The sequence below is a fragment of the Chelonoidis abingdonii genome, chromosome 2 (assembly GCF_003597395.2).
Source record: "Chelonoidis abingdonii isolate Lonesome George chromosome 2, CheloAbing_2.0, whole genome shotgun sequence".
Lineage (NCBI taxonomy): Eukaryota > Metazoa > Chordata > Testudines > Testudinidae > Chelonoidis > Chelonoidis abingdonii.
In genome coordinates, this window is record NC_133770.1 from 257918416 (window position 1) to 257934740 (window position 16325).

Here is a 16325-nt window from a genome sequence, read left to right on the forward strand (position 1 = left end):
GGGGCAGAGGCAAGCAGGGACTACCCCCGCCCAAGTCTCTGCCGGAGCAGGGAGGAAACAGCAGGGCAGCTGGCTGCTGGCTGAGCTCCTCCTCTCCCTACTCCTACAGCCACAGCCTGCTGATTCTCCTTCCTTGCTATTGGAGTCCAATGTGTTGCCTCTGACTCCAGCCCCTGATTCACCCCAGTGGGCGTCAACAAAGCAGGAAGCCATGCTGGGACTCCAGCAGCAGAGGCGGAGAAGTAGCAGGCTGCAAGGGTGGGCGGAGGACCCTGCAGCCAGCTGCCCTGCTGCTTCCTCCCTGCTCTGACTTCAGGGATACAGAGAGTGCCACTGCCAGGGGGAGCTGCTGCCTCCTCGCTGCTGGGAGTCCCTGCCAGTGGCATCCTGAGCTTTGGGGGTGGGGGAAGATGTCATGTGAATCTTTCATTTGTGTGTGTTTAGTGCCCCTCCAAAAGTATTCAAATTTAAATTCCTGCACACACCCCTGCATGTACAATGACCACCAGCTCTTCCCCAGCACTGCACATAAGCCTGTCTGGATGTCTCAAGAAGTCCACAACCTTCGTACCCAGGGCCGGTGCAACCATTTAGGCGACCTAGGCGGTCGCCTGGGGTGCTAGGATTTGGGGTGGGCACCATTTTCTTCAGTAGCGACCGCAGCGGCCGGATCTTCGGTCGCCCCGGTCGCTGCCAGCATTTAGGTGGAGGGAGCTGGGGCAGGGGAGCATGGGGAGAGCCGCCTGCAGCAAGGGTGGGGGGTGGCATGAGGGGAACTCCCCGCCCCAGCTCACCCCTGCCCCGCCTCCTTCCCGAGCAGAATGTGGTAGCTTTACTTCTCCTGCCTCCCAGGCTTGCGGCGACTAAGCTGATTGCCACTGTAAGCCTGGGAGGTGGGAGAAGTGAAGCAGCGAAGGCGTGCTTGGGGTGCTCCGTGCGTGGAGCAGGAGTGAGCTGGGGTCGGAGGGATGCCTCAGGACGGAGGGGGGGGGTGGGGAGCTGCCGCAAGGGAGGCGCCTCAGGGCAAAGGAGGGTAGCTGCCGTGGGGGGGGGACACCTCAGGGCGGGGGCACGGAGGTGGGGACGCAAGGTGGAAGTTTCGCCTAGGGCACTAAACATCCTTGCACCGGCCCTGTTCGTACCCAGCCAGCAATTCACCATGTTGTTCTCCCAGTCATCACAAACCCAAGTATCCATATTTCTAATAATTGAACCCCCATTACTTACCTGTCTCCTTCCTAATAACAAGGGTCCCCTACTCTGGAGGGGTATCCTTAGTGCGAGAGGATATCATGACATCATCTGAAAGAAGAGTCCCAACTATGGGATCATTTCCTTCCACTCCAGCTTAATGTTCTCCTTCCCCAAGACTTTCATCCTCCTCAACAGCACAGACACTGTCAGGCTGGAGCTGGGACCACTCTATGGTGTCCTAGAAAGTCTCATTTATGTACCCCTCTATCTCCTTTAGCCCCTCCAGTTCAGCCACTTTGGTCTCAAGAGCCTGTACTCAGTCTCTGAAGGCCATGAGTTGCCTGCACCAAATGCACATGTATGGCCACAAGGCAGGTAATCATACATGCAGCATTCAGAGCAATAAACTTGATAGTTCCCACTCTGCTACTGGACTTCTGCCTGAATTATTTTTTATTCTTGCTGGATCTTTTGGGGAGCAGGGGGGTTGCTTTTGTTTGTTTCTTTGTGGGGGGAGCGGAAAGAAGGGAGCGTCATTGGCTTAAGTTTAGAGAATGTTTATTAGGTATATCTGACTCTCATGGCTACCTCTCTAAACTCCCTCACAAAACTCCCCTGTTCACTAGCTCCTCTGGTCACTTAGGAGATGGCTTTTTAACCCCCTTGTCTCCCTGAGTTAGCCACACCCCCTCGTCAAAAGATCCTAAAGGGATTAGGGATCAAAGGATAGCAGGCGAGAGCTTTGTCAGGAAGCTCTCAGTCTTATCTCACAGGCCATTAGGCTCAGCACACAGCCCCCCACCCCCCCAGACAGCCCACACTCTGAAGTTCAGGCAAGCCACCAAGGACACAACAACAAACTAACTAACAGACAACAAACTTACCCAAAGGGCAGGGCCATCCCAGCTGATTGGCGCCGCAAGCCTGGGAGGCGGGAGAAGTGGAGCGGCGCCGGTGTGTTCAGGGGAGAAGGCGAAGGGGAGGTGAGCTGGGGCGGGGACCTGCCACGGGGCCTGACCGGGCAGAGGGGTGGTGGGGAGCCGCTGCGGGGGGAGAAGGGGGTGCCACAGGGCTGGGAGCTGGGGAAAGGGGGGCAGGGAGCAGCCACGGGGGGGCTCCCCAGCACTTCCCCATGGCCCCTGCCCCTGCTCCTGCTCCATCCAAACCCTGCCTCTTCCTGCCCCTGCTTCGCCCCAGCCCCGCCCCCACTCTGCCCCAGTCCCACCCCCACTCCCCTGAAGACTGCAGCCAGGCCCGACCCTGCACTCACCACATGGTAAGTGGAGCGACCCGGCCCCAGCCTGGCCTGCTCCCCTGGCTCACAGCCACACCGCTGGCAAGTGCTGGGGGGCAATTCCCCTCTCCCTCCAAGCCTGGGAGTCTGGGTAGCAGAGCAGCTGGGGCCCCAGGCCTCCGCATGGGAGAGCAGGGGGAGGCTGGCCCCAGGCCTCTGTGGGGGATAGAGGGAGGGGGGCTGGCTACTTCCTGCGAGAAGTGGAGTGACCTGGCCCCCAGCCTGTACCGCTCCTCTGGCTCCCAGGCTTGGGTGGAGGGGGGAGCCGCCCCTCCCCCCCCCACACTCACCAGCGGCATGGCTGGGAGCCAGGGGAGTGGAACAGGCTGGAACCAGGTCACTCCACTTCCCAAAGGAAGTGGCCAGCCCCCCGTCCCCCATGGAGGCCTGGGACCAGCCCCCCCGCCCATGGAGGCCTGAGGCGGGCCCCCACATAGCCCCCCGCAGCGGTCTGAGCCCCCCTTTCCCTCCCTGGAGGCCTGGGACCAACACAGCCCCCCCATGGTGGGGCTGCGTAGGGCACCAAAATAGCTAGGAACAGCCCTGGCTCCCCGGGCCAGAGGTGGGACATAAGATGGAAGTTTTGCCTAGGGTGCAAAATATCCTTGCACCAGCCCTGAGCTTCCCTAATAACAGCTGAAATCACTGAGAGCTGAAATCACTGAGAGCTGTGTTAAGTAGAGGGGGGGCCTGAAGACATATTGGTGAGTGGCTAGCACTTCAGGACGGCTGGCGGAGAGGCGCGACTGGCAGGATGGCTGCCGGAGAGGCTGGTCTGGCAGGATGGTTGGCGGAGAGGAGTGGCTGGCAGTGAAGACTGCAGTAGAATCCCACGGAGAGGCGTGGTAATCAGCCGTTGACCCGAGCAGCGGAGCATGTACGGTGCCCCCATACCTCCCCCAACTTCCACCCAGGCTAGGAGGTAAACTCGGCAGATGAACTTCTGAACTCTGGGGCTGCACTGACCAAGGACAGAAACTGTGGGAGGGGTGACTTTTGGGTTGCTGGCAGGGCTGGCTCCAGCTTTTTTGCCACCCCAAGAGCTGAAGCAGGAAAAAAAAACAAAAGAAAGCCATGATTGGTGGCACTTTGGCGGCAGCTCTTCCACGTCGCTTCATTCTTCGGCAGCAATTCGGCGGTGGGTCCTTCACTCCGAGAGGGACTGAGAGACCTGCTGCCAAATTGCCACTGAAGACCCAGACGTGCCGCCCCTTTCCATTTGCCACCCCAAGCACCTGCTTCCTTTGCTGGTGCCTGGAGCCATCCCTGGTTGCTGGACTTAAAACTGAGGGGAAAAGGACACTGCCAAACATAATTGGGGGTGGGTCTTTGCTCATGGTTTGTATTATAAATCCTGTTTGTGGGGTTTCCCCAACATAATGCCGCATTGTTTTCCTCCTTTATTACAAGGCTTTTGCTACACTCAGACTCTGTGCTTGTGAGTGGGGAAGTATTGCCTCTTAGAGGTGCCCGGGGGGGTGGTATGTAATTGTCTCAGGTCACTGGGTGGGTTCTCGAGCCGGTTTTGCATTGTGTTATTGAAAAGGAACCCCTAGATACTGAACCTGGCCCTTGTTGCTGCCAACTCTGATGGGCAGAAGGTTTACATATCATTGAGAACTACTGCTCTTTCTGCCTCACACTAGAGTTCAAACTTTGTTCATGGACATGTTCACCCAGGTTCATTACACGTGTTATAAATCCTAGACTTGTTTTTCTTGTGTATTCTAAATGTTGCTTAGTTATTCCCTTTTATAGAGCGGCCCTGTAGTGAGCCACTGGGTTCCCTCTTCCTCTACCGAACAACTTTTTTACAGAGGGGAGGTGGGGAGAAAGATGATTCATAGGTACTCTCCGGTATAATTGCAAAAACATTGTCCTAACTGCTTTGCTTGAGAGCAAACATGACACCTGATTTAAAGTACTTTTGAAATGTTCTCCCACTTGTTATAGTTTATGACCTGCTTTATAATTCCTGTTCTGAGTTGAAATCATTATCAGAATGTAAATCTAACTGTTGGTGATTCCCTTCATAAACTATCTGCAACACTGAATTTGTTTTTTGAGCCTGTTTTGCTTATGAAACTTACAACAAAATACCATATTTTCAAAGCAGTTTAAAAAAAATAGCAGCCAGGCTAGGAATCTGTGATAATATAATATAAACTGTAATAAATCCGCTGATCTACTGCATTTTAGCATCATATTCACATCTTTCTTGCTTGCTTTATCAATATTTTATAATTAAGGCCACAAGCCTGCAAACACTTATGAGTCCGCTTAACTTTAAGCAGAGTCATCTGATTGAAGTCATGTGCTATTAAAATTAGCCTGCAAGTCCTCAGCTCTGAGTAATAGGTTATTTTTATCTGTCTGAACTTTATGAAAAAAATCTCTTCAGTGATCTTTGTTTAAAATCAGACATTACATTATTTGTTATTTATTTGTTGAGCTCTGACAACATGCTGGTGTAACAACCTTTAGCATAGGTTATCAGCAGAGTTGGGACCAGGGCCTTAATCATGACAGTTTAGAGTTCAACTACTCAAGCTGACTGTTATCCTCTAGTTCAGTGGTTTTCAAACTAGGGCTGCTGCTTGTTCAGGGAAAGCCTCTGGTGGGCCGGGCCGGTTTGTTTACCTGCTGCGTTCAAAGGTTTGGCCGATCGCAGTTCCAACTGGCCGTGGGTCACCGCTCCAGGCCAATGGGGGCTGCAGGAAGTGGCACGGGCTGAGGGCTATACTGGCTGCCCTTCCTGCAGCCCCCATTGGCCTGGAGCAGCGAACCGCAGCCAGTGGGAGCTGCGATCGGCTGAACCTGTGGACGCGGCAGGTAAACAAACTGGCCCAGCCCACCAGGGGCTTTCCCTGAACAAGTGGAGGCCCTAGTTTGAGAACTACTGATCTAGTCAAATAGAAGATGATGTGACACATGCTGTGTTAGAGTGGGTTATGATGGATATTCAAAAAGCATTAAGGAAGACACCATCCCTACTCAAAAGATTCACAAGTGATAGTAGTGTTTGTTTGTTTCCTCTGCTAATTTAAAAATTACTTTATTTTTCATAAATTATGTTCTTTTAGTATAAATAGTTATTAGTTTTCTAAAATGAAAAACAATGATCATACTTGCATGAGTGATTTATCTTCTTGTTGAAAATGTTGGGAATCTATATTTACAAGTGGACTTACAGTGCTTAGTAAATGGCCAGCATCATCTTTGCTCATCAGACTTGTCTCTTGTGTAGGGTCTAGGCTTTTCGTGTGCTTTGGGCCAGTCATAATGAGATCATGGACACATCATATAAGACTAGAGTTCCTGGTCTGTGCCTTTGACTGAGCACCCAAGATGGACTTCAGTTCAGGTTCCCTTTTGTCCCTTTCCACAGAAGCCCAAAAAAATGGGGCATATCACAATAAATCATGCCAAGAACAGTCTAAAACCAAAATATCTTTAAAAACACTTTAAAAAGTGAACGACAGAGGTAAAAAAAACACACCTAGGTCTAAGACTGCACCTGTGCTTCCCTTGGTGTGGTCAACAACTTTCATGTTACAGTAGAGAAAGTCAGATGATAAAATGCCCTCATTTTCAGACGCCATAGGCTGTGTTTGTTCCTCCAGACTTTTTAAAGTTATTATTCTCTGTCTGGCAAGCTGAGTTTCTTTCGCTGAGGTCAGCATGCCCTTGTACTAATGTTCCAGTCCTGATGTTATTTTTCCTTAGAATATTGACAATGCAGTTTGCTAGAGTAACATTACTATGTCAGAACCTCAGCCCCCTGGCACAGTATCCATTTTATGTTCCCATTTTATTTTCTATCAAATGGAGCTGGGTTATTTGTTGTTTTTTTTTCTGATACACAGCTTGTTCCCATCTCATGTGCCTTAAGATTATTTCAAAAACTCCTTTACTGTCAGAGATGTTAGTTTCTCTTTGCTGCGGTCAGAATACAATTTAATTTGTGAGTTAATACCCATCTCTCCCTAGGGAATTGGCTCTTTTTCCCATCTGAGTGTCACATACAAAACTATTGTGTCATTTTTGCGATTTATTAGTTACAGGCACAATGCAAAAACCAGCACTTCGCTTGATGATTTTTTTTGGTCCCTAATAATTTTCTCTAGTATAAGGTTAACATCTTATAGGAATATTTTCCCAGCATTCCTTTCTGGGCTGACTCTTTAAAAATGACAAAGCCAAGCAGCTGAAGCCTGAAAGTGGCCATATTGCAACTAGCAACTATATTGTTCTCTGTTTTAGTTATTAAATACCTGTTCACCCCAACCCCAGTTTTCATATTCTTATGTTGAGGAGATGGCATGTTCTCACATTCATAGTCTCAAGGTAACACTACAAGCCTTTGTGAATTACTCCTTATTTCAGACGGTTTATTCTGGAGACAGACATGCACCAGGAGACATCAGTCCTAATCTCCTCATTGCTGCTTATATCTGAAAAAATAATTAAGATTTTTTTACGTACTGACGTTTCATGTCGTATTCTAGGGAGACAAGACACCTTACTGCAAACAAAGCAAGAGAGAGACTGCCTTCCACTGATTTGTGTTTTATGTGGTCATTTGCACCTGTGCAGAACTGTAGGTAAACTGCTACCATGCTAACCTGATAGTATTTAACATCCAGATTGCACAGGATGTAAAGCAGTGGAAAGCTAAGCCCAGAGAACAATGAGTGCTGCTTGCAGAGATTTGTGCTGAAAATCACATTTTTGTTAAAAACTTTAGATTTTATTGCACTAGAAAAATATACTCTAGAAATGGCTGAGACTGAGGAGCGAATCTCCTCTGCAGATGATTTTAAGACCTCTGCCAACAGATTTTCAAGGGCTTCAGAAAAGTTACAGTATTTTGATTATGAAAATGAAGTCCTGGAAGAGTGGGCACAATAGTAAAACCTAAGGTTAGATGTTATGCTATACAAAGCACACTGGATCTTTTATAGGGAAGAAGGCAAAACACCACATTTATTGAGAATACAGCAGTTAGCATATGCTTTTCAGTTACACACACACATACCATGCACACAGTCCCACCAGTCGATGTCTATAGTTATCAGTTTAGAGTCTAGATCAATCTAGTGGCCAGCCAGATTGGTTGCAGAGGGGAGCCGGGCTTTGTTGCTCACAATTCGATGCTTTTGGAGTAGTGGCAAGATGAACTCAAAGTCCCATGGCAAAGCACCTTGTTCTTATAGTCTTTTCTTTGTGTTGAACTTTATGGATTTTGCTGTGCTACTTTATGACCAGTTACTTCTTAATTGTTAGATGTAAGATGTTAACATTTTAAAACACCTCCGAGAGGGTTATTCTGTCCCGGATTCGATTTAATTAATCCTATTCCTACATAGGTATTACAGGGAAATCTTAAGGCAAAGACATGATTTGGATTTGTAACCAAACTTATAACTAAAACCAATTGGGGAAAAAATGCCTGAATAAAGACAGCACAGATTTCTTCAGCAGAACTCCAAACAAGGGGCAATGCTGTGTGTATCTATAGTGAATGCTGAGACTTCAGAACAAGGAGAAACATTTAAGCTTGTGCTAAGGAGCCTGGGAAATAGCATTCCCTCTGTATATTTACAGACATGTTTGAACTCAGTAAAGGAATTCAGTGAGAAAATAAATTTCTTGGAAAGGGGTACAAACTGCTATCTTGTTCCCAGCATAGCTCAGAATTCACCATAACGCTACAACAATGCACTTTCAAGCTGTGGAAGAGGCTGAACACTGTTTGCTTACTCTAGATAATGAATCCTGAAAATAACAAAAGATAATTTATGGGATACCCATATGTTGCCCACGATCATTTATGAGCACCCAGGGAGAATGGCTGGCTGTTTTTGTCTTTATGTTAACATTCTTCATATGGGTTGCATACCTCTCTCAGCTCCTTTGCTGGGAGAGAGTAGAGAGCACAAGACTCTAATTTAAACTTCCTGAGTCTTCTGGGAATATATCTTCCACATAACCAATATCTTATTTTAGGAAAGCTCTCACACTAATGCACATAAGGTTGGCAAGATGCTAAAATAACTCTGATGATGGAAAATATTTCATATCTCCCACTTACATCCTAAAAGAGAGGCCCAGTGTGGTGCCATACATGTAATTATTTAGGTGTCAGTCCTCCAAAGACTTTGTGTACTGTGAGTCGTCCTGGTGGGGAATGGGAAAGTCTATTGGGACTCCCCATCGTGTGTAAAATTAAACATGTTCATAAATCTTTTTTGGATTGAGGCCTACATTTGTTTTGTGATGGACATTTATATCTCAAAGGTTAAAATGTTGATCATTATACTGTAGATTTCAAATTTCCAGTAAATCCTGGCTATGCCACATTGACAGACATGCATAAACAGTGATGTGATTTTGTGTATATACACTGTTCTCTTCTGCTATCTATCCAATTGGATTTCCCCCTCTTAGTGTGTCTTAGTCTTTATTTAGATTATTTATTTATTCTTATTTGTATTGTCATAGTGCCTACAAGCCACTGTCATGGTCCAGGACCTTGTTGAGCTAGGTATGCTACAAACACAAAAGAAAAAGACAACCCTTGCCCGCCAAAGAATTTACAATCTAAGTGTAAGACAATACACAGATGAGGGAGTACAAGGAAACAATGAGGCAATGTTGCTCAGCATGATTGGCAGTAGTCTCAGCCCACCAGCAGCCTAATTGCTGTCAAGATTCCTTGGAGAAGGGAGAATATCTCCTGGATGTTTGTACAGTGGTTTAGCACATTTTGGGTGCTGTTGTAACATAACAACAAATAAGGCTTTTCTTGTATCTACTATCTCCTAGTCAGTTCTAGCTAAGGATAAATGATATGCATTGAACCTAAGTGCATATTAAATGCACAAATCTCCATCAATGCAATAGCATTTAGGTACTATGGTGATGGAGGCCTTATAAATGCACAGCTATATACGGTGGCCTATTGAGCTACAAGGTTAGGAAGAAAAACAGGAATAGAAAATGCAACATGTGCAACCTGTTCAATATGACATCTCTGTGCGTACCCTAATATTTCCGTTTCCTGATCTTTTGTGATTTCAATCGTTCAACATTCACATTGTATTAACAAGGAGTCTACTTCTTGTAACTATTCCTATGGCTAGGGAAAACTGGCTCTGAATTTAACACTCTTTGCTTATCCAGATTCTGTCCTGCTTCCAAGTGATCCTTACTTTATTCATTTCTAACCATTTTGTTTTCACTTTAGGATTCCGTTCTGCTTTCCTTGCATACTCACAATGCCCACTTGGAATCAACAGGAGTTCCATACATGGGCCCTAATTCAGCAGAACATTTAATTGTGTGGTTAACATTAAGCACATTCTTAAGTACATTCCTATTCAGCACAGCACTTAAGCACCTGCCCAGCACAGTTGCCAACTTTCACGTGGTAAAATAAGCACCCCGGCCTATACAATAAGCCAGAAATCAAGCTAATCCCCATTTCAAAACAAGGACATAACAAGCCAATCTCTAAGAACCCCAACACTCTATGTGACTAGATCCCCCCGGCGTGCAGTCTGGGACTGTGCTTGGCCTGCTATGCACCCCTGACTCTCTCCCCTCACCATTGCCCCTGCTTGCCCCCTCTTGCCCCTGCTTGCCAGGAGCCAATCAAAAACAAGAAGCAACAAGCTACAAGCCAAAAACTAGCCAACAAGCAACTAACAAGCCAATTAAGCCAAAAACAAGCCCAATTTCTGCGTTTTTTTCATGGGTTTGGCATATCTGCTGCCTAGGCAATGTGCTAAGTGGTTTTGCTGAATCAGGGCCATAGAAAAAAGTGCAGTGTCTGATCATAAATGTGAAAACATTATGTAGGAAGTCAGCCACGTTAGGAACATTTGAAAATTGTTTACTGGCAACATAGGGTAGAAAATTAGCTCTACACTGTGGGAGTTTGCTCTGTGAATGTGTATCTCTTTTCAGAAAGGCACGCTTTTCAATGGCATTTAATAGCAGAGTGGGGTGGGAAACAGTGAGAGCAGGAGATTTCAAAAAAATTTCCCACCCCGAATCAGGATAAAAAGTCAAAATCTCAAAAATTCTTGCAAATTGATTTTTAAAAAATCAGATCCGGTCAACCAAAATGTTTCATTTCAAAACATTTGATTTCTAATAGGGCAGTCAAGTGATTAAAAACATTAATCATGATTAATCGCACAATTAAAAACATTAATTGCAATTAATTGTGCGCTTAAACAATAATAGAATACCATTTATATAAATATTTTGGATGTTTTCCACATTTTCAAATATATTGATTTCAATTACAGCACTGAATTGAAAGTATACAGTGATCATTTTATATTTATTTTTATTATAAATATTTGCACTGTAAAAATAAATAGTATTTTTCAATTCATTTAATACAAGTACTGCATCCGACGAAGTGGGTATTCACCCACGAAAGCTCATGCTCCAATACGTCTGTTATTCTATAAGGTGCCACAGGACTCTTTGCTGCTTTTACAGATCCAGACTAACACAGCTACCCCTCTGATACAATACAAGTACTGTAGAGCACTCTCTTTATCCTGAAGTTGAACTTACAAATGTAGTTATATACAAAAATAATTGCATTCAAAAATAAAACAATGTAAAACTTTAGAGCCTACTAATCCACTCAGTCCTATTTCTTGTTCAGCCAATTGCTCAGACAAACAAGTTTGTTTACATTTGCAGAAGATAATTCTGCCCACTTCTTGTTTACAATGTCACCTGAAAGTGAGAACAGGCGTTCGCATGGCACTGTTGTAGTCTGCATTGCAAGATATTTATGCACCAGCTGCACTAAAGATTCATATGTCCCTTCATGTTTCAACCACCATTCCAGAGGGTATGTGTCCATGCTGATGACAGGTTCTGCTCAAAAACAATCCAAAGCAGTGAAGACCGATGCATGTTCATTTTCATAATCTGAGTCAGATGTCACCAGCAGAAGGTTGATTTTCTGTTTTGGTGGTTTGGGTTCTGTAGTTTCTGCATTGGAATGTTGCTCTTTTAAGACTTCTGAAAGCATGCGCCACACCCCATCCCTCTCAGAGTTTGGAAGGCACTTCAGATTCTTAAACCTTGGGTCGAGTGCTGTAGCTATCTTTAGAAATCTCATATTGATATCTTCTTTGCGTTTTGTCAAATCTGCAGTGAAAGTGTTCATAAAACAAACATGCTGGGTCATTATCCAAGACTGTAATAACATGAAATATATGGCAGAATGTGGGTAAAACATAGAGCAGGAGACATACAATTCTCCCCCAAGGAGTTCAGTCACAAATTTAATTAGCAAATTTTTTTAACAAGCATCATCAGCATAGAAGCATGTCCTCTGGAATGGTGACCAAAGCGTGAAGGGACATATGAATGTTTAGCATATCTGGCACGTAAATACCTTGCAACATTGGCTACAAAAGTGCCATGTGAACGCCTGTGCTCACTTTCAGGTGACATTGTAAATAAGAAGCAGGAAATATTAAGCACTGCTGTCTCCCTCCCTTTCGGGGGAACTGGCAATCTATAGTCTAGCCACCAGGGTTGGCTCCAGGGGTTTTGCTGCCCCAAACATCCAAAAAGAAAAAAAGTCGCGATCGCGATCTGCGGCAATTCAGTAGGAGGTCTTTCACTCCGAGCTGGAGTGAGGGACCCTCTGCCAAATTGCCGCCGAATCCCTGAAAGTGCCGCCCCACTCCCAAGTTGTCACTCCAAGCCCCTGCTTGATAACCTGGTGCCTGGAGCCAGCCCTGCCAGCCACTCACCTTGGTGGCCTGCTGCAGTCATCAGTCTAGTCATTTGGTCCATAGGCAAACTGCAGTCTGTGTTGGCCACTTCCCTCAGGGCAAGTGGGGGCAGCCCTAGCACCATATTTGTCCTTCCTCCAGGGCCTCAGTCTGGCAGCAGTCAGCCGGAAGCTCCTTCTGCTCTGCTACCCTGCCCAGAACTTCTCTAGACATGGTGCTCCTAGGCAAATAGTCCTTCTCCCTAGCAGGCCAGGGAGGAACTTCCCTCTGCTTTGTTGAGCAGCCCTTTATATATGGCCCCTGCTGGCCATCATTTGCTGCTGCAACAAGCCACCCCCCAACTGGCTCACTTAGTGAGCCCTCCTCTAATTGGAGGTTCTATGCAGGCTTCCTCTGGCCTGATTTAACCCTTCCTCCCTCTGTGGGGAAGCCATCCCACCACAATAAACAAACTTGTTCCTCTTAGCAATTGGCTGCACAAGACATATGACTGAGTGGACTTGTAGGCTCTGAAGTTGTACATTGTTTTGGTTTTGAGTGCAGTTATGTAACAAAAAAAATTGATATTTGTAAGTTATGCTTTCACATAAAGAGATTCCATAATGGTACTTGTATGAGGTGAATTAAAAAACACTATTTCTTTAGTCATTTTTACAGTTCAAATATTTATAATAAAAATAATATAAAGTAATCACTGTACACTTTGTATTCTGTAATTGAAATCAATATATTTGAAAATGTAGAAAAACATCAAAAATATTTAATAAATTTCAATTGGTATTCTATTTTTTAACAATGTGATTAAAACTGCAATTAATTGCAATTAATTTTCTTAATCACGATTAATTTTTTTTAGTTAACTCGGGAGTTAACTGCAATTAATTGACAGCCCTGATTTCTAACTTCTTTTTTAAAAAATTACTTTAAATTAAGGAAAACTTGTAAACAAGTCATCTCAAACCAGAAAATGCAACTTTTCATTTTGAAATATTTTGATAATTTCAAATCTTTTTTTTGTTTTTTTTAAATTGGGAGATTTGTCAAAAGGGCCATTTTCCCACATCTCAGTTCAGCAAAACCAAAACTATATTTTCCAACAAAAAAATATGTAGCTGGAAAATACCTAACCAGTTTTTTCTGGTAGTCAGTTAGTTAGATTGTATATACCCTGCTAAGGAGACATGCAGGATAGGTCCATCAGGCTATTAGCCAGAATGGGCAGGGATGGTGTCCCTAACCTCTGTTTGGCAGAAGATGGGAATGGGCAACAGGGGATGGATCACTTGATGATTACCTGTTCTGTTCATTCCCTCTGGGGCACCTGGCACTGGCCACTGTTGGAAGACAGGATACTGGGCTAGATAGACCTTTGGTCTGACCCATTATGGCTGTTCTAATGTTCTTCTTATGTACTCCTAACTCTGCTGGTGACTTATGCACTTTTTTACTGCTTTAAAAAAATCCAAAAATTGATTTAACACTAAAATAATAAATATGAATATATGCTTAAGTTAATGTTATCTGTTCAACTCTTTGAACTAATGGAAATAAATATTTTATCTCTTTCTGTTATCTATTTTAATAGACGTAATAGTAAGATTGAATGCCTAGTCTTTTTAAATTCTGATGATCAGAGTACCTATCTTGTATGTGAAGTGAGTAACCCAGAAAAATCTCACAACTGTGCAATTTTTTTTTCACAGGAGAGAGCCAGATCTGCAACATCAGAAGAATTTTAAGTTGTGGATTGGTTATGCTACGTCTGAGAAGCAAGCATACAGCACAGTCTCTCAGCACCATTTCTGGCTCTATCTTGTGCTATTTAGGGCCCAGTGCAGCAAAGAACTGAAGCACGTGTATCTTTACGCACAAAGTATTTCCATTGACTTCAGTGGAATTACTGCTTACTTGAAAATGCATATTTGCATCTTTGCTTTGCTGAATTGGAGCCGTAATGAGCCCCATGACTTTCCATCCTGAACTCACACAGTCATGGAAATAAATACATGTTTTTAAAAAGCATGCAGGCAAGAGCAAAAGACATTTTTTAACCTTTTGTGATTTTCTGTTGGTTTGTGTGACACAACCTTGATGTTCATTGGAAGCATCAGCCATGAGGATCTGGTAGTAACTTTGATCTCATTTATGTGAGTTTTACGTCAATGCAACCACGCCGACTTCAGGGGAGTTATTACAGGTTTACACCAGTGAGACAGAGGTTAGAATTAGGCTCCATATGTCTTACCCTTCTGTGTACAGAAAAAAAATGCAAGTCATGGAAAATAAGTGTTTTTTTAAAGTAAAATAAATATCCAAAGCAGCGTTTTCATGGTTGCTGGCTTGAAATTTAGTTAAAAGTAATAATAGATCAACTATGGCGTGTCAATAGTTTCCACTGAGGTTTTGTTGTTGATTAGTGAATGTGCTAAGAAGCCATTATTTCTCCTTATTTAATCAGATGGAAATGTTGAAACCATTTCAACATTTACACAGCTGCTGTTGCAGTTTGTTTAAACAGGTTAATTACAAACCATCATTGTAGAAAACTATTCCTTTCAAATGTTATCTTTTCACTCTTTCATAGTCTTCTGATTGCTCAGAAGTGTTTTCCCCACTATGTTTTGACACTTGAATGTTAAATAGCGCATAGATCAGTTTGTTGTAAAGGTTTTGACTAGCGCTGCTTTTCAAGGGCAGCAATTCAATAGTTACAAGCCCAGTGTAGAGACAAAGTGAAAGGAGAAGTGGACCAGTCCTACTCTCATTGAAATCTATGGCAAAACTTCCATTGACTTTGACTGATCACTCCTGTCATCTTTTATTTTTACTAAACGCAATCAGTACGTACTAGGGATCACATCATGCAATGCAATGAGAGTAACTTTTGCAGGGGATATAATAGAGTGAAACCAGATGTCGTATGACTGGATCCATTCTGAACTTGGTCTGCAACATTATTATTATTTGTTTTTATTATGGTGGTGCCTAAAAGCTCCATTCATGGATTAGGTACCTACAAGGCTAGGCTCTGCACAGACACATAACTAAGAGATAGTAACTGCCCTGGGGAACTTAGTTGAAAATGTCTTCTATTAGTATTTATTTTTTGTATTGTGATAGTACCTACAGGCCCCAACTGAGTCTCGGACCCCATAGTGCTAAGCATGGTAAGAGATAATGTAAGATTTTTGGACAGAGAATTACAGAAACAAGGCAAACAAAAAGCGGGAAGTGAAACAGAAGCATAGAGAGGTGAAGTGATTTGCCCAAGGTCACACAGCAGATCAGTGGCAGAGCTAGGAACAGGCTCCAAGTGTGCTGCGTCCCAGGCCCAGTCTCTATCCACTGGACCATGGCACCTCTCAACATCTTTTTTTAAAATCATGAACTATTCATCAACTAATTTGTAATCTTATAATTACTAATAATATAATTAGAGATTCAGAGCCCATCGTCTAGTCTAGGTATTGCTGGGCCTCAGGGACATTCAGCTAGTGGGTATAACATGAGGATCTGATGCTGAGTCTCCCAAATAAAAGAAGCCAAAACAAAGAACAGCTTTATTCCAGTGGGAAGTTTACACAGAGAAAGTTCAAGCATTCAGATCTACAGATCAGTACTAGAGAATTTATATATGGCTCACTGCCCATAACACCTTCCCTCATAATTGTTTATGCAGCCTGAATTCCCTACCGTAACTGTCTGGCAACAAGAAGGTGTAGATGCCAGATGCTGCAGTGGATTTCAAGGAGAGGTAAGGAAAGACAGCAGTAAAACTAGCTGAACTGTTTTCAGTGAGCAAATTATTTGTGGAATTTAGCCCTTTCTCTGCAGCTACAAACAGACTGTGATTTTTATGGATTCTTTCAGTGTTCACAACTGTTTGATATATGCTTTAGGTGAACACACTTCAGCCTATGGATTGTTTGTGTGCTATTCATTATTTGAGCTATGTGATTGGTCACCGAAGTAAAAAGATATTGTTTCTACTCTCTGATTGGATGACCATATTTTTTGCAGTTTCTGGAGCTGATCCACATTCCTACATAACTATTGAT